Genomic DNA, 21,444 nt, shown 5'->3' with positions numbered 1-21,444 from the left:
ATCAGGGAGCAGTCACAGACACTGGGACACCTGACTGGCCCTCTCCGGGAGTCCCGACCCCAACAGGCAGTTCCTAGGGAGTGGATGCGTGGACTCCTCAAGTAACAAGCCTTCGGGAGGAAGGCCCAAATCCCAGACTCCTGCCCAGCTGTCACCTCCTAAAACACCCTTTCCAGAGAGCCAGACCCCAAGGTGGGAAGTTTGGAGAGCACCCCCGCCCCCCCCCCCCCCCCAGATCCTGGTCTTAGCTCTTGCATAAAAAGTGGCAATCTCCATCATCACCTTCCCGAAAAGGTGGAGCAAGCTGGGAATCAATAGGAAATATCCTACTGTGAGGTCACCGTGTGGGCTGGAGGGCTTGGCGGGAAGCGCCCCCAACCCAGATTTTGGGGAGAGGGCATGAAGCTTTCTGGAGGAGCAACATGTAAACACAGGCCAAAACGGAGGTGTTATCAGATGAGGCCAGGCATTAGGGGTCCCCAAAGAGGGAGCACCACGTGTCAAGGGCAGAGGGCGGAAGGGGCTCCGTGTTCCCAGCCATCACCCCCAACCCCAGGCCCTGCCCACAGTCAGGGTTAAACCAGGAAGGAGGAAAGCCGATAGTAAGAGCAACAGTAAGAGCTAACTTTTATTTTTAGTGTTCCCCATGGGCTCGGCACTTTCTAGACATCACCTCACTTTACCCACGCACGACTTGGAGAATGACAGCTGCCACTGTACCAAGAGGACACGCAGGCCAGAGGGGCCGTCCAGGGCCTCGGGCAGCAGGGTGGAGGGGGGCAGAAAGGCCCCGAGGGTCTGAGGGTGGAGAGCTGACCGCAGGGACAGCAGCTGCTAAGGGCTGGTTGTGACTTGTAGCCCAAAGCAAGCTCAACAGATGCCTCTGGGGCTGGGACGAAAATGAATGGAGGCTTTGGACGGAGGCTCAGAAGGGCTCAATGACAGGGCCCAGCCCGGCCCGCAAGCCCACGGCCTGGGAGTGGTCTCTTCCGGCTTTGTTTTTAAGCCTCCGAGAGCCAAACACTGCACCCCTTGTGAACAGGCCAGTCCCCAGCTCTCGACCTCGCTGCGTGCTGGCGGGGGCGTCTCTGACCGGGTCGTGTGCGTCACCCACCACGGTTTGCGAAGTGCTGAGGGCGGAGGCCGGGCCGCCTGGGTGCCGGCCACTCCACGCGGCCCCTGTGGCTGCTTGTCTCCCGGAGTTTCATTCCTTCTCCCCAACAAACATGCACCCCTCGCGTTCTCTTCATCTGTTAGAACGCTTCAAAACCTCTGACCACCTGACTTGGGAGGCCGGTGCTCATGGTAAATTCACTGACGTGACAGGGAACAGCTGCTGGGGAGGGGGGACGGTGGGAGGAGAGGGGACACAAGTCCCGGAAGCCTTGAAACCCAGGAGCAACAGGAAGCGGTGAGCGGTCTGGGGAGCCCATCTCTGGGCAGGTCCTGGTAGCAGCTCTTTCTGCAACAGACCCCTGCAGTCCATGAGCCCTGTGGCCCCGCCTCCACACCACTCTCCACCCCCAGGGCGGAGCCGAGCCTTCCCTGTATATCTCACGTCCGTCCCCACTCGAAACTCCCCTCTGGCCTTTTAACAGTCTCCTCAGAGGCCTCATGGGAACCCCTTCCCCAACCCCTTCCCGCACTGCCTTACGGCCTGGCTAACTGCTCAGCCTCACCCGGTCTTCTGAGCCTCTAACAGGACAACCTCGGTCCCACCCCAGGGCCTTTGCATCTGTTTCTGTCTCAGTGCCAGTGTTGGTCAATGAAAGTATGCAGTAGGAGGTACCCAATATGTAAATTTTTAGCAGAGAAGTGAATTTACTAATGTCTCTTATTTAACCCAATGGGTCCAAATTAGTGTCACCTCAAAAAGTCATCGTGAGACATTTTGTGTTCTTTTCATACTAAATCTCCGAAATCCAGGCTGGACAGTATACCTGCAGGGGACCTCAGTTCAGCCTGGCCTCCCTGCATGAGCTCAGTAACCACCTGTGGCCAAGGTGTGGCGGTGCTGCCCACTGCCCATCACCCCCACCCTCAGCTCCATCTCCTCATTCATGCCTCATCTCAAACATCACTTCCTCCAGGAGGTTCTCCTTTTTTGGGGGACACAATACCTTTGCTTTATTTATGTGGTGCTGAGGATCGAACCCAGGGCTTCAAGCGTGCTAGGTGAGCACTATGCCACTGAGCCACAACCCCAACCCTCGAGAGGACCCCCCGACCACCCTCTGCCCAGGCATTACCCTGTCGCCATTGTGGCTCTTTCACTGTCATTACCAACTGCTCGATTATTTTATGGATGAGTGTCTGTCTGTCTCCTCCACCAGAGCAGTCTCTGCTGTATCTGCAAGTGGGGTGCACAGTAAGTGCTCAGGGTGGGCAGGCGGGAGGGATTGGGGTGAGAGTGGAGGCAGCAGGCCTGGGGAGACCCTGTCTGCCTACCTCACCCCAAATTCCCCTCTGGGCATTCAGAGGCGGAGGCAGAGAGCACGTGCATGTACTCACGTGGGGGACGCATATGAACACATGCGCGCGCACACACACACACACACACACACACACAGCTCCTCTGTCCATCCCCCCACCTCTGGAAAGCGGGCTGGAAGATGGGCCTCCTTTCAAAATCAGAAAAACGGCTGTGACAGCACAAAGCCGAGATTGAATCAGCGACAGCCCAACTGCCTGGTGACGGTTACAAACGATCCGACGTGGAAGAGACGGGATCAGATGTGCGCAGAACAACGGCTGCTCGGCACCTCAGGGCCGGGCGACGGGCTGCTGGGCAGGTGGCTCCCCGAGCCCTCTCCAGGACAGGCTGCACCGAGCCCAGGAAAGGCCTGGCCCTGCCGGCTGGTCACCCAAGCAAGGTGAAGCCAGACGTTGCCGGCACCCCCAGCACCTGGCGGGACGTCCCCAACGTGAAATCTAGCTCGTCACTTCCGAGCACTAAAAGGTGAACACTACTTTTGTAACGGGAAGGAAAACAATCTCCTCCCTGGCACTTGCCCCCACCAGCTCCCAGCCCCTTTCCCAGAACCTCAGAAGGGGGGTCGGAGGGGCCACCCCACGGTGCCTCGGACACGCCCGTCCTGCCCTCACGGTGCGGGGTGACTCCCCATCCTACGCTCTCGGGCCATCCCTCCCGAGCATCGCGTCTTACCTTACCTTGTGTGACCGCCACCAGAGCCCCGTGTGAGGAGCTGGGTCTCGGGCCAGTACTCGGGAGAGGCTCCAGGTGAACACGGGGAAGGGTCGGTGCCTTCACGGCCTGCTGCCCCTGGCATGGCCCGGGCTCACGGTCCTCTCCAGTCACCTCATCTGGCTCTTGGTGGCTCCACTTCGCTGACACACTGCCCCCGTCACTCTGGGAACCCCAGGCCCTACAGGATTGAGGTGCCCATCCAGTGGGCAGTGGGTAGGGCTGCCAGTGAGTGGCAAGCACCTCTTCTTGGGCCCACAGTCACCTGCCGGGGCACAGGTGGGGAGGTGGTGCACACCCCAGCGCTATGCTGTGGCAGAGGCTTAGGGCCCAGAGGCTGGGCCTCCCTTTGCGAGTGCCCCCCGCTGCCTCAGCACCCGGGGCACTGGGCCCATTACCTGGCATGCAGTCCATCCAGGCTTCCTGTCCTCTTGGTGGGGCAGGGGCTCAGGGAAGAGAGAAAAGGGGCTTGTCCCTGGACACCTCGTGGGGTCTGGATGTGAACTCTAAAGCCATGCATGGCCATGCTGAGGGTGGGTTGGGTTCCAACTGGGCATCGTCCCACAGGACAGGTGGTGTCCTCCTGGGATGGACACTGGGACCTCTGGCCACTGCCCTGTTCTGAGTGGCTGCTGGTAGGACTCCGGGCCAGAAGGCTGATGCCAAAGGGGCCACCCAGAGACCACCACCACACAGCCTACGAGTCTTACTCAAGCCCCACGAGGGACTGTCCCCTGCGGTCCCCACAGGCAGCTCCAGGAAGGGGCACAGTATGACCCCAGAACTGAGTTCAACCCCAGCGCCACCGCCCTGGCAGGGCTGTCAGGGAGTCACAGAGGGCCTCGGGCCTTGGTCTCACCGTCTGGAAAGTGCATAGGGACCCTCGCATCCCTCGGGGCCACAGTGGGGACTAGGCCAGAGCAGACGTGTGCAGAGCGGGGTGTGCCTGCACGTCTCCGGCCCAGGCCACGGGGGACGGTGCAAGCTGAGAGGTGAAGGGGTGTGCCCGTCACACAGGGCAAGGGGAAGCGGCCCACCCTTGAGTTCCCGGACTAAACCACACTCACTGCCGCAGACTGTTCTTCAACCCCCAGGGACAAGGCCCCAAAGGGGCTCAGTTAAGAGCAGGGAGATGTCTCTGGTGGGCACATTCATCAAACCCCAGGGAGCCCCTGCGCATGCCAGGCTGTGGGATCCAGAGCAGACTCAGACACGAAGGGATGCCCAGGCACCCAGCCAGCCAGCCATCCCAACCCTGGGCTGGATGGAGCTTCATGGGGCCCAAGGAGAGGGCTGCCCCAAGCCAGGCGGTTTCTGGAAAGGGGAGCACCTGAGCCCTCTTTGGAGTACTCCTGTGCCTGATACAGAGCTGAAAGGCACCCAGCAGGGCAGGAGGCCAGCTCTCCTGCTTGCCCGCTGTGCAGTGCTGGGCAGGCCCACTAGCCTCTCTGGGCTTCAGCCTCTCCGCCTGTATAAAGGGGTTTGTAATACACCTACCTCACAGCGCGGTACAGAGGAACCCTAGCGCACACTGAATTTTATGTTCAATAGAAAAAGAGCAAAGAAAGGCCGGGGCTCTGAGGTGGAGCGTCTGCCTCACACACAGTAGGCCCTTGCTCCTTCCCCAGCACTGCAGGAAAAGACACGGGCGGCTGGTGGCCCCTGGCAGTGTCCAGTCAGGTTTGGGGACGATCTGGTCACGGGGCTTGCTCCCAGGTCGAGCGTGGTCCAGGTGGGTGCCAGGCCTGGGGACAGGATGGCAGCGGGGCCTCCCAGCCGGGCTGGGGCACGCGCCAGCTCGAGCGTGCCTGCGCGTCTGTGTGTGTTGCTGCGGCGGCTTCTATGCAAACATGTTAATTTGTTTTCATTTTGTGTTTTTTTTCCCTCGCAGGATAATTGGGTGAGTTTGAAGTCTTGGCGAGGCTGCTGATTATAGCTATTTGGGTGGTGCCCTCGCGGGGCTGGGCCCTGCCTCCCGCCTCAGGCAGGGAGGGCGTGGCTGGGGGTGTCAGGAGGGGTTGGGGGGGTGCAAGTGGCCGGGGACAGGGAAGACGGGCCATCCTGGGAACCCCTGACATGCCCTCACCCAAGCACCACCGCAGCCTGGGAGAGGCTGCCCACGCACATCTTTTCTTTGCCCTGTTTGCTGCATTAAAAAAAAAAGGTGAAGTGGTTGCCAATGTTAAAAAGAAAAAAATTGACAAAACTAAAAATCTACCCAGATTCTCGTCGCTTGATCTCGAGAGAAGAAAGCTGGCATCTCTGAAAGCGTAGAGGCCACATCTCCTTAGGCTGCGGGCACCTGCTGGGCCCGGGACCCCTGCGGTACCCCTGGAAGGGGCAGCTCGGGCTCCAGGGCTCAGCTGGCCCAGGCGGCCTCAGGCTCCACCCCAGGAGCGGAGGAAGCTCGCCGGCATGTCCCTCTCGTCTGCTGCAGGAGCCCTGAGGGGCTGCACGAGGCTCAGAACACAGGTGTGCTCCACCTGACCTCCTCCTGGACCTACGGCCTCGCCCCTGACCTGTTTGTGTCTGCTTCTGCTGCTGGGTGGGGACCAGGTCTGTTCACATCTTTGTTTGGACCTTGTTGAAGGCCTACTGTGCGCCACACCATGCACAAAGACCTCAGTGTCTAACGGCGACTACTGCCCCTTACCATCAGGGTCAGTAGAGTGCCTGGGCCCAGGCCGGCACACAGTAGGCCCACAGGTGAGTGGCCGCCTGAAGCTCCTCTCACAGCCAGTCCCTCAAACAAGGGGGCAATACACAAGAGCAGGAAGTGGTGGAGAGATGACAGGTTCCTGGATGGTCCCCTGGGGGTGGCGGCAAACCTCTGCAGAGGGCTCCGGCTTCCCGGTCACACGGGGTGGCAGCTGGCAGCACCCCTGCCCCCACGGAGAGCCACACAAAGGGTCCTCTATTCCTGCTGTGTGCATTTGTCCCCGCGGGCCGGGCCACACCACCCGCTCCCCACTCTGCTGCTGCCCAGCCTGGCCAGAGCCTACACAAAGGCCAGTGTGTCCTTGCTGGGCCAGGCTGGCCTCAGAAGACCCTGTCCACAGAGAGCCGAGAGCTCAGCAGGGTCCACGGAGGGTGTGAGTGTGCAGAAGGCCTCACACCCCGGTGAGCAAGGCAGGACAGACTTCAGGGTGCCAAACCCAGGTGTGCATCTGCCTCCAGCTTCGCCTGCTAGCTGTGTACCCTTGGCTCAGTTTGGACCTTGGTTTTCTTGTCTGTTCAATGGGGACCATGACAGCAACGTGTCCATCCTTCTGGATTGTCAGAGGGTTTGAAGAGGTGGTGAGGGGCTTGGTGTGCAAAGGGATGGCAGGCCAGAGCCCCTGGGGACTGACCAGCCATGTCTCAGCATCTCCTTCCTGTGGGCCTAGTCTCCTGGGGAGGGAAGAGGACAGCATCCCTTTCCAGATCCCCTATCCCCACCCTCCACCTGGCAAGGGCCATCCACGTTTGTTGACGCTGACCCTGAGGCCAGGCTCTGAGGTCTCTTCTACCCCAGGCCATCTCCAGGCAGTGGGACAACAGAGGCTACTGCTTACTAAACACCTACTGTGTGCTGGGGTTTGTAGCTCCATCATCTTCCCCTAACCCTGCAGCTACCCTGGGACAACGGTTATGGGCTCACACGCCCTGCGGCTCAGAGGGACGGCTTGCCCTCAGAGTTGATGCAGCCACATGATGTCCACATGAGGACAACTTCGTGATGCTCCCAGGTGGGGCCTGACCACCGGCTGTCACCCCCAACACACAGGTGGGAAAACCACAGCCCCTTTGGACGCGCGGCAGGGGCCGGGTGTGAGCGAGGCAGCAACAAACCCGAGGGTCACACTGGGAGCTGGGAAGCCAGGTGCAGCAGACTCTGAGCCCCTCTCTTCCATGTGAGCAGCTTACAAACTCTTCCCCCCAATTTTTTTGTTTTTCAGCTGTTCTAGGTTCTGGGGGCCACACAGAGCACGGGGTAAGGAGGCCCAGGCCGCCCACTCGACCCACCTCCCTGGCTGACCCCCGGGAGCCCCCCTCCTGCCACACAAAGTCCCCCTCCCTCCCTCCCTCCCGCCTGCTGGGGCGGCCAAGTGCGCAGCAGAGTACAGAGCCGCCGAGCCTGCCGCACCATCCGGGCGCCCGGGAACACTGCGGAGTTTCCCTTTCATGTTTATAGCAATTGTATGAAAATGTGCAACATGGCGCACCAGCTGACAAATGAGACGAAACAGACAGGATTCCGGGCCGGCTCTTTTCCGGGCCTGATTGGCATTAATTGTGAGCGTTTACAAAGCACAGCTCGGAGCCTGACACTTGCTTCAAGCGAACGTTTCCTTCTAATAGTTTTAATGATTACAACGGGAGCTAGTGATCAGCACCGGGCGGGGAGTGGGCCTGTGCTCATCTGGGGCCCGGGGACGGAGCCCCAGCCCCAGCCCCACGCTTCCTGCCACCTGCTGCGGGAGGGCTGTGCCGAGGGCCCAATAGAGGCCTGGCTGCTGGCCCTCCCGAGCTGCCTGTTCATAAAGCCGATAGTGAAGCCCCCAGGCACAGACCCAGGGGAGCTGGGGAGGGAGAGCAGAGCAGCCGGGCGTGTCTGGCCTGGCTCTAAGGCTGCAGGGTCCCGTGTCCTCATCTGTACAAAAGGGACAGGAAAGACCCCAACACTGATGGCTGTTTTCTTACTGTGTGACCTTGGCCAAGTCCCTCTGGGTCTGATCTCCTCACCTGTAATGTGAGGGGTGGGGACGTGGTCAGTTGGAAGTCACTTAGACCAGGGTGCTAGTCCCAGCCCTGGCTTCTCTTCAGCTGCATGACCTTGAGAGAGTCTCCTAACGTCCCTGAGCTTCGGTTTTCCTCACCTGTAGAATGGAGTTCATAACCCGCGGGTTGCAAGGTGGACGCCAGAGAGAGATGCAGGGAACTCCCCGACGGCTGGCGAGCCAAGTGCCTGTGTCCCGCTCCCTCCCTGGGAGCCCTGCCAATGCTCGCTCATCGAGCGAGCCTCAGACGTCGCCAGGGACAAAGCAAGGACCCTCACTCACAAGGCTCCCGGCCGGATGACAGATATAAATGCACCCAAGGACAGCAACTATCAGCCTCTCCTCCCTGACAGAGAAAGAAACTGAGGCAGGGAGGGAGGGAGATGGTCGCCAGTCACCCAGCTGGGACATGGCAGCGTGGGAGTCAAAGCCAGGCAGGGAAGTCTTCTGAGAGACCAGTCCTCAGACCCTAGGCGGCGCCATCTCAGGACCCCCCCAAGGATGGCCTTTCCATCCTGGGTGGGGCTCATCTGCAGAGCAGCCTGGGCACCAGGGGAAGAGGTGCCACTAAGAAGGGAGTCAGACAGGCTTTGTAGCCCCATCCTCCTGGGGTTCCATTTCCTGTGCCAGAAATGGGAGGGGAAATGCCTTGTCCTCGCTCCCCACCGCTCATTCATACATTTCCACCCACAGCGTCACTCCCCAGGCCAAGGCTGCCAGGACCATGCAAAGAGCATCAACCAGGTGGCTGGGAGAGGCTGGGCATGGTCTGTGCAAAGGCCCAGTGGTGGTCTTAATTCTGGGCAGGCACTTGCTCCATGCTTGGCTCCCGCCAGAAAAATACCCTGCATTCTGGAAGCCCTCAGAAAAGCCTGCAACGTTGTTTTTGGAGTTAGTCTGAGAGCGAGATTGGGGGTGGGGGGGTACTTTTCCCTCTTGCATATGGTGGCGCAGATGGGCCCATGATCCATAAAAACTGTTTGCAATTAAACTCCCACTTTGCATGGCTGGATTCGTCAGTTATCTGAACCATGAGCTGCACAGTGACAGAGGCGAGGTGTGGGACAAGGAGGGGCAAGATTCCTCAGGACCAACCTGCTCCAGGCCGGGGGCCTGGCTGGTGGGGTGTCGTGGCAGCCGGGCCAGCTCCCTCTCTGGGCATCCCCCAGCCTCCGCCAGGAGCCGGAGTGTAGCCAGGCAGCTGAGGAGGGGCTTGGCGGGGCTTCCCTGCTCAGCAGGGACTTGGCCGGTGCGGGGTGCCCGGCTGTGGGGTAATGAGCGTGGAGAGAGCAAAGCTAATCACACCCGGGACCTGCCAGAGGGTAGATCTGGTACCCAGGACAGGCAGGGGTGGTTAGGCGGTGCTGCCATGATAGGGGTCCAACAGGCAGAGGCCCACAGCGGGTTCCGAGCGGAGGAGCCAGAACCTCTGGCCCACTTGGCAGAAGGGATTGAGGGCAGTGCCAGGAAGGACGCTGAGGGCCAGAACCGGCTCCTCCCCCTCCCCTAGAAGAACTGACCCCCCTCCTGTGTCCCTTCGAAGGCAGGTAGGGCCATCAAGGCAGGCGCCAAGAATCTCTGGAGTAGCTGAACTTGCCCTGCCACACAGTCGGGCCTGGCACAGCCAGCCTTCTCTGGGGGCTTCCAGAAAGTGGACAAGGGGGCCTGCACTCTTCCCACAACCCCTGGGCTCAAAGTTCAACAGCTGGGGTGCCAGCTGTTGCCCTGGGCTGCTGGCTTGTTTGGGCTAACAAATGCATCATTTGGCTTGGGGAAATCCTGAGATCGCGAATAATTGTTCCCTGATGAAAAGAAATAAGGCCCTGCTGCCCCCTTCCCCCGCCCCCTCCAAGCTGGGAAAGAAAAGTCATAAAAATAGCTTGTTATCTCACCTATTGAGGCTCCGACTGGATGTTACTGCTAATTGGGTATAACATCCTTGTCTTGTTCTCTCAGAAGCTAAATCAAGAAAGCACCACTGCTGCGAACTAATTATATCTCCGGCCTGCAGCCTGCCGCTTGTCTCTCCCTTTATTGAGTTAAAAAATGGTCACGAACCTTCATCCTTCATCCCCCCAAGCGCTGGGCCCACACTGCCCGCCAGGCGTGGCTAGTGAGGCGAGGACAGCCCAGCAGGAAGGTCTGGAAGGGTCCTAGGGACAGCAGCAGAGTCAGGGAGTGCCCAGAGGGACGCTCCTGCCCCAGGTACCTGCCTGGTCCCTCTCCTGCCCTCACCACCAGGCCTATGCTCAACTACTCCTGGAGAAAGGGACTCAGGTGTCTCCCCTCCCAGCAGCTGGAGGGCCCCTGGGGAGAAAGGCCGGGAGCACAGTCGTTCGGGAAGCACTCATTTTTTAACAGACACTTTTTGGATACCAACCTACTGTGTTCCAGGGTAAAGCGTCCAACAGGCCACAGAAAGGCAGCCCCCAAGCACCTCTGCGTGGGGTCACAGAGATGCTGAGTAAGTACTCACAGATGGGACCTCATCGCTCCTCTGTTCAAAGAGCTGTCGTGGGCAAAGTCCAAAAGCCAAGGAGAGCTCTGGATCTTTCCAAAGTCCCCTCTCTCCACATTCCAGGCCACATGATGGTCCCTCAAACAAAACACCTGCCTCTCTGCCTCTCAGGCTGTCCCCTCCACCCAGGCCATCCTGCCTGGCTGTGTCTGCTAGAAGCTCACCAGCCCTTAAGATGTTGCAACAGCTAACACCTTGTCCAGGGAGGCTGCCCAGTCTGCCTGCCACCCTCAGGTTATAGACTTTGAGACCTGGGTTCAGTTACTTCACAAGTTCATAACCTACTCTGCTTAACTGCACCAAGCCTCGGTTTCCTCATCTCTCAAACGGGCCAGAGGTGCTGAGAGACAGGTGCTCTGCAGACTAAGGAGTCAGAGGGCGCCCACCAAGGACCTACTCAGGAAGAGCTCAATAAATGGTACTGCAAATAAATTCCAGACTACAGGTGTTTGAAATCTGCTCACGGAGAGATATGAGTCATCAGAACTGGAAAATGGTGATTGACTCTCATACCTAAATGGCTCTTGTGGCTACAGAACCAAGCATATCCTTAGAGAAGATTCCCCAGAATCCCTTGCTGTGATACCCTGGTCCCCTGAACCACATGAAGATGGCAGAAGGAACCCTGAGCTCATCAAGGCCAGGCGGGTAACCAGCTGCAGCTCATAGGCTGGGCTGATTGATTGGTGTTGCCTGCCCAGAGCTCTGGAGAAAACCCAAGGTCAGGGAGGAACTCAGCAAGGGAAGAGGGCGGCAATTGATTGGCAATGCCTGTCAAGGGCACAGCAGTGTAAGGCAGGTCATGCCTGCCTGGACTTGCCATCTTTGATGTCTGCTGAAGGACATGGCAGAGGCTGGGGTTGGGGTGGCTTGCTCAAAGGCGTGCAGCTCACAAAGGAGACAGCTGGCCCAGAACAAGGTCCCCCTCAGTGTCTGCCCAAGGATCCTCCCAGGATAGCACCACTCAAGTTCAGTGCCCTCAGAAGAGGGAGAGAGGCCAGAGCTCCTGTGGACAACAAAAGGGAGTTGGCGGACCTTGTCAAGGTGGCCCTGGGCAGTCGCTTCGCCTTGCTGAGCCTCTGTTTCTCCTTTACACAACAGAAATAAAAACACCCATCACACAGCGCCTCGAGGACTAAACGAGAGAACAGACGCCAGGCAGGAAGCTCGGTCTGCCACGCGGTAGCTGTCTGCAGTGTCCTGTGATTCTCATGATGGCCAGGTGTTTAAAGGGAAGTCCCAAAAGCCAGCAACCCCAAGTGCTTCCCGCTTCGGGAGCCTGTGAGGTTACCCCAGGTAGAAGTAAGCTTCCACCTTCCATGAGAGACCAGGGTCCCCAAGAGCGGGGACCATGTCCCTGCTGCATTCCTGCTCCTGCCTCACCCTGTGGATTCCTCCACGGTGGACCCGCCCACTCCACTGTCTGCAGCCCCTCCCTCCGTACATGCCACCTTTCAAAGTAACTGGGGCTCTTGTTCATCTCTGTGTCCCCAGCACCTGGCAGGGAGCCTGGCACAGGCCAGCAAGTCTCTCTGAATGAACGGATGAATAACGAGCAAAAATAGCAATTCCTGTTCCTGCCCACTTCCTCTCCGCTCTGCCACGCCTCACAGCTGCCCTCCCAGGTGGACTCTTGGCCCATGTGACAAACTGGGAGACTGAGGTCACACAGAGGCTGAGCCCCAAATTCAGGCCTGGGGAGGCCCGCCTTTGGCCAGGACTCTGGAGGCAGGTGTCCCTGCCCTGGCAGTGAATCCTGGGGCAGACAGCTGGTGGCTGACCTCCCCCTCCTCTCTTCCTCCAAGGGAGGCCCTTCTCCCCATGGATTCTGGGTCATTAAGTTCTGTGTCATTAAGTCCCCATCCAGGGGAGCCTGTTCACAGCCAGTGATGGCCTGGCCCCTGACCTCCCAGGCCTTTGTCCCTGGTGATCTCTGCACAATAGCAGGGGCTCTCAGGGCCCCAAACAGCTGCTGCAGCTGGAACAGTAACTTGCTGTGGGGCCAGGGGGATGGCCTGGGCCTATGTCTGAGCCCATGTCGCCCAGCTTGCTGAGCCTCTCCCTTCTTTCTGTCCCCAGAACTCACAGAACTACACACACACAATCTTCCCATCTAGAAACCCACAAGAAACCTGCAGTAATCCTCTAAACGCTCAAGGAAACTGAGGGCGAGAGAGGTAAAGAAACTTGTCTGAGGGCACACAGGCAGCAGAGTGTAGGAGACCTGGTTTGATGCTGGTTCGAGAGAATTCCAAGCCCCCTGCTGACCTGCAGCAGCCCTTCCCCTACCACACCTGCCCGGCCTGGACTCTGCCAGGTGTCCCCTCTTCCTCTGGACCACATCTGCTCCATAGCTTGGCACTCAGGCCCCCCAGCACCCTCCTAGCCTACACCCTTTTCGATCTCTGCCCTTTGATAAGCTCCCCCTGCCTTTCCTGGCCAGGCCCCTGGGTTCTCAAACTCTCTCTGCCAGCGACACCCCCACTCATCCCACAATGGGCAGATCCACTCAGTCCTCAGAACCCAGCGCAAAAGCCCCTCTGTCAGGAGCCGGGATGCCCAGCTGCCGTCTCCCCTCCTGCCAATCCCTCCTCTCAGGCCCACTCCAGTTCTGCCCAGAGCTCCAGTTAGCTGCAGGCTCCTCTCACTGCCTATGGAGGCTGTGGGCCCCTGGGGCCTTGCCACCTGACAGTGGCCAGCACCAGGGTGCCCTGGCCCTGCTGGACCCCAGGAAGCAGGGGGAGGCAGGGGAGCTGAACCCCAGGCCTGACCTTCTACTGTCTTCTCCCTGCCCATACCACCCCCCCCCCCCCCCCGGGACCTATGGCCCCCCACAGACCTCAACCTTCCACTCCCTGGCAGAGTGACTTGGGCTGTGATGTGCCTTCCCTGTGCCCATTTCCTCCCTAGTAAAATGGGGGTACCAACAGCACCTACATTTCTTAGGAAGGTACCAGACCACTGACCTCTGCCCAGGCACCTACACCATTATTTCTGTCTGTTCCCCGGCTTAGGCCAGCCCACGAGTCGCTGGGTGGCTCCTTCCCCAGGACTCCATTTCCCCATCTCTAAAATGGTACTAACTCCGCCCACTGGAATGCCAGCTCCGCATCAGCCGCCTGGCCTTTTGTTTGAGGCCCTCAGATGTTTCTCAACTAAGGAATCAATGGTCCAGGTGGAAGGAATCCATCGCCTCCCCCGCTGCAGAATCCCCCTCCCCACCCCCAGCCCAGGCAGACTAAAATAGTCATTAGGCAGATTTCAAAAGATGTCAGTAGCTTATAATTATAGTCGACATCCTTCTGAGATAAAAGTGATTACCTTGGATGCAAATCACTTAGCAACCAATCAGGGCGGCGGGCGGCGCCCGCGGAGGTGACCGGCCGGCAGCGCAGCGCAGCCCTCCTCCCGCGGCCGCCCCGCACAGGCGGAGAAAGCGCACAATAGCTCTTGACACGCAAATGGGTTAACACAATAAAGGCGGCTCCGGCCGCTGCTGGGGGAGAGCAGCAATTCCCGGCCCGCGGGAGGTAATAAAGCGGCCCTTTTGTGCGCGCCTCCCGGTTCTCACCCCCGCCCGAGCCCAGAGGAATCGCCGCCTGATTGAATTACGGTTCATGAATATGAGCCGGCGCTCGCTCGGCTTGGGAGGGGAGGGAAGGCAGAGGGAGCCTGGGGAGGGGCCCCGGGCCGGGCCCCAGCCCCGCCAGAACTCAGATGGGAGCCACGTGTGCTCGCCACGTGGGGGCCCCAGTGACTTGAGGTGCCCTGGTGCAGAGGCGTCCAGGAGGGTCGGGCGGGCTGCCTGCCCTGGACTGAGAGGTCTTCCACCTTTGGCAGCAAAAGCACTGGGAGAGCCCCGTTTTGAAGATAAGGCCAAGAGGAGCCGTGAAGCGGTGCATTTATGGAGTGCCAGAGGCATGCTGTAGTCTGCACGAAGCCCTCAGTTGAATCCTCGTGATAACCCTCGCCATTGGGAGCTGTTAGCGACTGCTTCTCTTGGATGAGGAAACAAACTCAGAGAAGCAATGCTACTCACCCAAGGTCACACAGCCAGCAAGTGGTGGGCTGGGTTCCTGGGAGCCACTGCTCACCAGGGGGCCTCAAGTTTCTCAACAAGGGGTTTAAGGAAGTGGGCCTGGCCCAATCCTGGTCCAGAGCAACCTGGAGGCTCAGAGGAACCAGGCTGGAGGAGCTTATGCGGAATTAGCCAAGTGAGAAGGATTACTGGGGATGGGGGTAGAAGCCAACCTTGAGAGGAGATTGCCCAGAGGACTGAGAAGGTCCCTTACTGACCCGAAAGGATGTCCAGGGTGACTGTCCCTGTGGAGGCAGCCTTCACTAGATCCTCTCCCCCGTGCCCTGAGCCCCAGGACGCTGCCACCTCCTGGCCGCCCCTTCCCCCACTGAGCTCAGCAGGCACAGGGCCCAAGTATCGCTGGCCTTCTCCCGGCCAGTCCCACTGACTGGTCCTTCTGAGTGTCCTTCCGGAGACTCACAGGGCACCCCACCTACAGGGCCCTTCCCACTCTCATGCTGGGTCGGGTCCCCTTGCTGTCTGCATCCCTGTCTTCCCATCGGCTCTGTCCACCCACAGGGTCCCTGGATGGCTGAGGGTGGCCTCTGCACTCCCTCCGCACAAGCCCAGAAAGGCAGATGACACCTAGCTTGGCTCTCTGAGCTCTCCCTGTGGGAGGTTTTGTGCCACTCATTCCTTTCTCCGGGGCTGGAAAGGGGCCGGGTGGTTCGGGGAGCAAGCTGACTACAAGGCCCAGGGCAGAAGTTGCTGCTCTGTGTAACCCTGGCCTGCAGGTAAGGGGGAACCAGGATTCACACCTGGGTTTTGGTGTGGACAAGGCATCCTGGTGGAGCCAGCCTCTTCCATTACCAAGAGCTCCTAATTCTTGCAGGGTCCCCCCAACAAGTAGGAGTACCTCCCCTGTACCCACGAAGTGAATGGGGAGGTCCTGGACATTCTGGAGCCAGGGCAATTCAGGGCCAAACCTCTGCAGCTACCTGGCTGAGCACCTACAGACCATCACTTTCTTGCTTTGAGACTCAGTTTCCTCATCTATAAAATGGGTCACAGCCCATAAGCCACGTCAAGGAGTGAGATCCTGGAGTAAAATGCCTGGCACACAGGGAGACACCGGGGAAGCTGGTACTCCCCCCGTTCCTCGTCTGGCACTGACTGCCAAGCCCAGGGAGCCAAGGGAAGGGAACAGAAGGAATTGCCCAATTCTGACAGCCCTTCCCTCCGCCTTGGCTGGGGAAGTGTAAATACTCCACGGAGGCCTCCAGCTGCCTGTGTCTGTGGATCTCTGGCGCACACTGAGTTTGTTTCTAAACTGGGAAGCGTCGAGAGAGGCAGTGCAAACAGCCCTTCTGCCCACATCTCCAGTTCTCCCCCAATCTGCTATCGCTCCTCTGTCCTCTGAAGCTTGTGTTTAACGACACCATTTCAACTGGAAATACCATCTCCCTGCCAAGCCCCCAAAGCAGTTCCGCCAATATTTATTATACCTGTTCATCTGGCTAGAGTCTGGTAGGAGCGGGGGTGGGGGGGGAATGCTCACTGCATGGAGACGGGGCCTCGCTTCTAAGAACGGCCCCCTGCATACACCTCTCTGCTCTCACCCTGCCCCACACCGCTGAAGCAATGACACGGTTTTCAAACCTTTTCCTAGAAATGTGGTCACGGCACTTGCGCCCACAGCCGACACTGGCAGTAACTGCTGGAAGGGACTTGGTAGAATCAGAGCCAGCAGCAGGATGCTGGCTGGGGGTTCTTCGGGTCTTTGCACACTACAGGGCCAGGGCCAGTATCGGGTGTGGATGGGAAAAGAGGGCTGGTGCCCTCTACCCATCAAAGCCGGTCCTGGCAGAGCCAGATTCAGACCCTAATGCTGACTTGCCCTCCATTCACTCAATGAGCATCAATCACACTAGGCTTGTCAAAATCATCTTAAACACCAGAGGGAACGTGGGACCGGCTGGGCCAAGCCCTTCGCCTTGGAGTTGAACAGCAGGGGGATCCCTGGACTTGCAGCATGGCAGGCAGCCGCTTCCCCGCACCCTCCCTGGCTGGGGGCAGGGCAGTCCCATTTTCCTGAGTGGAAGTGGCCTCTTGGAAGGCTGAGGGCCCACATCTCTCTAGGGACCCCAGGAACTTTAGTCTGCTGGCTAGGTATATGGTAGGGTTCAGGGTGGTCTCCTCTTTAGCATTTGTTTGAAAGCAGAAAGTTGCTCAGTCTGGGAGTCCCAAGCTCCCAGGCACCACCAGGTTATATGGGCAAAGTTCTAAACACCTGTCCTCGGAGGGAGGAGCATCAGCAGGGACAGCTGGCACCGTCTCCCTCCCCCACCTCATGTGGTGGCTGAGGATTTAGGTCAGAAGACTGCAGGGGTGGGGGAGTTGGCCTTTACCTCTCCACTGCCTAAAGGCATCCAGACCTGCTTCCTCCAGCCTTGCGGGTCAAGCCAAGTCTCATTGCCACCATCACCCAGTGATACCAGAGGCTGGGCAGTGACGTTACATCCCAGCCTCACTGAACACCAGGTCTCTCTGCAAGTTATTTATTGGAACACCTGCCAGAATAGGAGGTGTTCTGTCCACAGAGGGCACAATCCTCAAACATACCCACGGTGGCCAGGACCCCATATCTCCCTTCTGATCCATGTCCCTTTAAGATCTCAGCGGCTGCTGTGGAGACCCTCAATGCTGCCCTAACTTGGGTGCCCCTTCATTTCCCACAAGACGCAGGAGTTCCCCGAGAATTTTCAGAGGACCGAGCCATTACCTTTGTCTGTTAGCTTTACGGGTGGAGAGACCTTTCCTCTCTGGCATCAGCACTACCCTAGTCCGGGTGGAATGCACACCAGGGGTCCCCAGCCTCCACTCGAGTCAGCTGGCCAGTCCAAACAAGTTGTGTGTGGAAGGGAAAGGGACGTGCCAGAGGCGCAACGCCCCCAACAATCTGCGTCCCCGTTAGGTCCAGTCCAGGCTGCCCTGACGCCAAGGGGTGCCCTCAGCTCTAGCCCGGAATCCCGCCCCGCGCAACTCACCCAATCAGCCAGGCGGTCGTAGGGCAGACACCAGGTCTCAGCGGCCTCTACGCTCCACTCGACAGGTTGCAGCCATGCAGAGGTGGCAGAGGCTGCCTGAGGAAAGCCCCCTTGGGGGCCGATGCTTCTTTCCGGGTGGGAAGGGCCGGTGTCAGTGAAAGAGATCCAGACTCCGGAGCGCGCCGTCCGAAGTCGGGGCTGGGAGGTTTTCTGCTCAGCGAGGGTCGCGTTCGCCCGGGACCCGGGCCGCGAGGACGCTCAGGCTGCGCATCCTCGCCGGAGTCTGTGCTCGCCGCGTCCGGCGGGAGGCGCTGCGCCTCCCCTCGGGGCCCCGCTCACCTCTGCAGCTCGCCCCGCGCTGTTCCCAGGGCGCCCTCTCCGTCCGCGCAGGGAGCCGGGAGGCCGCGGCCCCTCTCGCCAGCCCCAGCTGCAGCCTGTCTTTGTTGCTTCCTCTCGCTCACCCGCCCGCCCGCCGCTGGCAGCCCCCGGGTTCGCCGGGAGGTGGGGGTGGGGTCGTCTCCTCCCGGGATTGCACGCACCTGCAGCGGCCCCGGTTCCTCGCCGGGCATGCACCGGCCCCCGCAGGTTGCAAAGAGCAGCGGCGAGAATGCACCGGCCCCTCCTCCTCCGGCTCCGGGCCCCGGGTGTGGGGGGAGGGGAAGCCGGCGAGCAGCAGCGGTGGTGGCGGCGGCAGCGGGTGTCGGAGGCTCGGATGCAGCCTCAGGGGCCTCAGCGCCAAGGAATAGCAGGTCCAGGTGGCGCAGAACGGAAGCGGAGACGGCCCGGGGGACTCTGCACCGAGCGTGCGAGCTCGCGAGCTGCAGCAGGGGCGGCGCGCGCCGGGTTCTCACGCGCCCATGGCCCGGGGCGGCGCGCAGGGGCTCCCGGGGCCGCAGCCTCGCGCCTCCTGGTGCGCGCGGGCGTCTCGCCTTGCCTCAGGGCCGGGTGCCGCGCGCCGCGCCCCGCAGGCGGCGGGCCCGGCTCTCCGCCTCCCCCGGCCGGCGCGCGCAGCCTCTCGGCGGAGGTGCCGACCCGGCACTCCTGACCGCTGCTCTGCTCTGGCCCGACTGACAGGCGCGAGCGCCGGCGGCCGCCGCAGCGTCTCGCCTCCGGCCCGCCCCCCGCATCCCAGCCCAATCAGCGAAGGCCAAGAGGCGGTTACCACGGTGACGCGGCACCGCGTCCTCCAGGGGGCGGGGCTGAGGGCCGCCACGCGCGCTTTTCGCGGCAAAATTCAAAGGCCGGCAGGGCGGCTCTCCAACCTCCTCCCCCAAGCTGGAACAAGGCGGGACCTGATTCTCGAGGACTGCAACTTCCGGCATGCTGCGCGCTAGCGCCAAGGTGGAGGGGCCCCGACTAGGGGCTCAGGGCATGCTGGTACTTGTAGTCCCTTTGTCGAGGAACCTGGGTTGGAAAAACTAGTTATCATTTATAGAGCTCATATTTGGGGCAAAACACTGTGGTAAGTGCATTATCTGCATTGTTTCATTTAACCTTGGGAACAACCCTGTGAGAACTGTGTTTAAAATAATCACAAAAGGGCCAGGGGTGTAGCTCAGTGGTAGAGGTAGGTGGACAAGGCCCTGCGTTCAATCCCCAGCACTAATACTAATACTAGTCAGTAACAGTAGCTACCGCACTTACATAGCAGAGTACATACTTTACTTATTCCTCACAATCGTGTGAGATAGGTATTATCACACCCATTTTACAGATGAGAAAACTGATATGGTAGACATTGTGATTATACTCCCAACATACAGAAGAAACTGAGGCCACGAGATGCCAAGTGTTCTTAAATGTTTTGTATCAAGGCATATTTTTTGGCATCAGAGCTGAGATCTGTGGAGCATTAACTGCATGCACAGTAACATGCTGCACTCTTTAGCTGAGTTTTTTATAATCTCCACCTGAGGCCCAGATTTGAATCCCCTCAAACTACACAGTGGCTTTCACTTTCTAAGCAGCTGCATAAGTTCTTATCTGGTCTGTCTGATAGCAGATGGTGGCCTGTATAACCCTCCCACTTACCGATGGAGAAACTGAGTCCTGGGAGGGGCAGTTTCTGCAGTTGCTAAGTGTCCATCACACAGCAAGTTGGGAGGGTTGTGAAACCCAGAATCCCACAGAACCTGAGTGGGATTCCAGCCCTGCTCTTTCTAGCTGTCGGCTTTGTGTATCTTCATGGATCTGTGTCTCAGTTTCTTGTCAGCAAAATGGGGGGATAGGGTATCTTTATTCCCTAAATTGTCAGTGAGGACGAAATGAATTATTGCGTGGAAAGAACATTAGAAGTGCTCAACAAATTCCCGTGGTGCTCTTCCACTGTGGAGGGCTGGTGAGTGTATCCAGCAGGATGCGCTGATTATAATCGGGCCCTAGCCTACTTTCGGGAGTCCTCCCACACCTACCTAGAACCCGCGAGGGACCTCCGAGGCCGGCCCAAGTAGGCCACCCACCACCTTATCTAGGGCAGGAGCTGCCTTGTTCCAGGTCTCGGAGCCGCCACGCATGCGGCTTCCAGCTCCTGGCCCCAGTGCCCCGCTCTATTTCTCTGCGGCCGCCCCCGCCTCACCTCCCTCGGTGCGGGGTGGGGGTGGGGATTCACCTGGAAACGTGATCCGACCTCCAGCTGCTTCAGTTCCCGGCCAGCTGCCAGAGCTGCCCTGACGTCAAGGCGGGTTGCCTGGCGACTCGCTGCTTGGACCCTGGGCGTGGACAGGTAGGGGGACCAGATTCAAGCCCCGGACAGGACAAGGGATAAGTGTCAACCAAAGCCTGGGAAGAGAGAGGACCGGAAGTGGGGCAGAAGGGAAACAGCATCCGGCCTCACTACAGGGTTTCCAAAGTTTGGGATTTTTTTCTGTTGTAGGTGACCATGACTTGACTGACACCTACTAGGTGCCCGGTGTGTGTTCCGTGCCATTTATATCACAGAGCCATATCACCTGTACTCTCATCTGTGAGGCACACAGGATCACTATGCACATATCAGAGGAAAGTCACCTGATTTGCCCAAGGTCACCCAATGACAGAACTGGATCCCAAACACCAGACCCCCTGAGCTTGATTGATTGCAGCTGGTGACAGTCACTAATTGTCAGTGTTTGACTTGGGGACAAGGTTCTCCTCTTTTCTGAACATCAGGTTCTTAGCAGCCTTTCTGGGGGTGGGTCAGTCGTTTTCAAAGGTCTCCACAAGCTTTCAAAGTATAGACAAGCTTGGCAACCCGCGGTTTAGAAGATCTGGAAGGACCCCCATCTCTGAAGACCAGGAAGTCCATGATGTGCCAATGGTGGGTTTAGGGAGTGTCCTGCAGGAAGGCAGCTGTTTGGGTGGAAAGGGGTCTTCCGGATGCCTCTCCCAGCACCCCGGCAGGTGGATGCACTAGAAGCAGCTCGACCTTGGGCTTCCATTTATGCCCCATCAAACACACATTCACAGCCCCTCAGTACACCAGCCTCCCTGAGGCTAGGGACCCACGCCTTTGCTCAGGGTTGTGTTGGTAATTCTGCTTTATGTGATTGGAGACCGTTTCAAGATGGATCTGCCACAGTCCACGAAGCAGCCCATCACTGACTCCAGCCAGGAGTCCAAGAGGCCCCAGAAGGATAGGGGGACGGAGGGCACCTCATTATTCCCTGGTGCCCCAACCTTGCTGAAACATCTGCCCATACTTCCGTGTGACTCTCCCAGGACACGTGTTCCCACCTGCCTAGGATGCCGTCCCTCCTGGTAGCTGAGCCCGGTGCCTCCTTCAGATTCAGCGTGGAGAACACCTCCTCTGGGAAGCTTTCCCTGACCACCACCCTCCAGACCCGAGTGCTGCCTCCGGCCTGGATGTACCCCATCTGAGTGATCTGCCACTTTCCCACCAGCCTGGGGCTCTTGAAGGG

At 59.2% G+C, this 21,444-nt stretch overlaps 2 protein-coding genes across 5 annotated transcripts in view; both read right to left on the bottom strand.

The window, feature by feature from the left end:
- The window catches only part of FAM222A (family with sequence similarity 222 member A), a 49,307-nt gene extending 30,702 nt beyond the window's left edge, over window positions 1-18,605 (bottom strand). The window contains exon 1 of the mRNA XM_079151389.1: window positions 17,549-18,605. The gene's annotated coding sequence lies outside the window, so the exon portion shown is untranslated. The remainder of the gene's footprint in view (window positions 1-17,548) is intronic.
- The window catches only part of UBE3B (ubiquitin protein ligase E3B), a 224,352-nt gene that overhangs the window by 29,900 nt on the left and 173,008 nt on the right, over window positions 1-21,444 (bottom strand). The window lies entirely within an intron of this gene.

This window comes from Sciurus vulgaris (genome assembly GCF_902686455.1).
Source record: "Sciurus vulgaris genome assembly, chromosome: 8".
NCBI classification, from domain to species: Eukaryota; Metazoa; Chordata; class Mammalia; order Rodentia; family Sciuridae; genus Sciurus; species Sciurus vulgaris.
The sequence above is the reverse complement of the archived record's forward strand: the minus strand, read 5'-3'. Positions and strand labels throughout refer to the sequence as shown.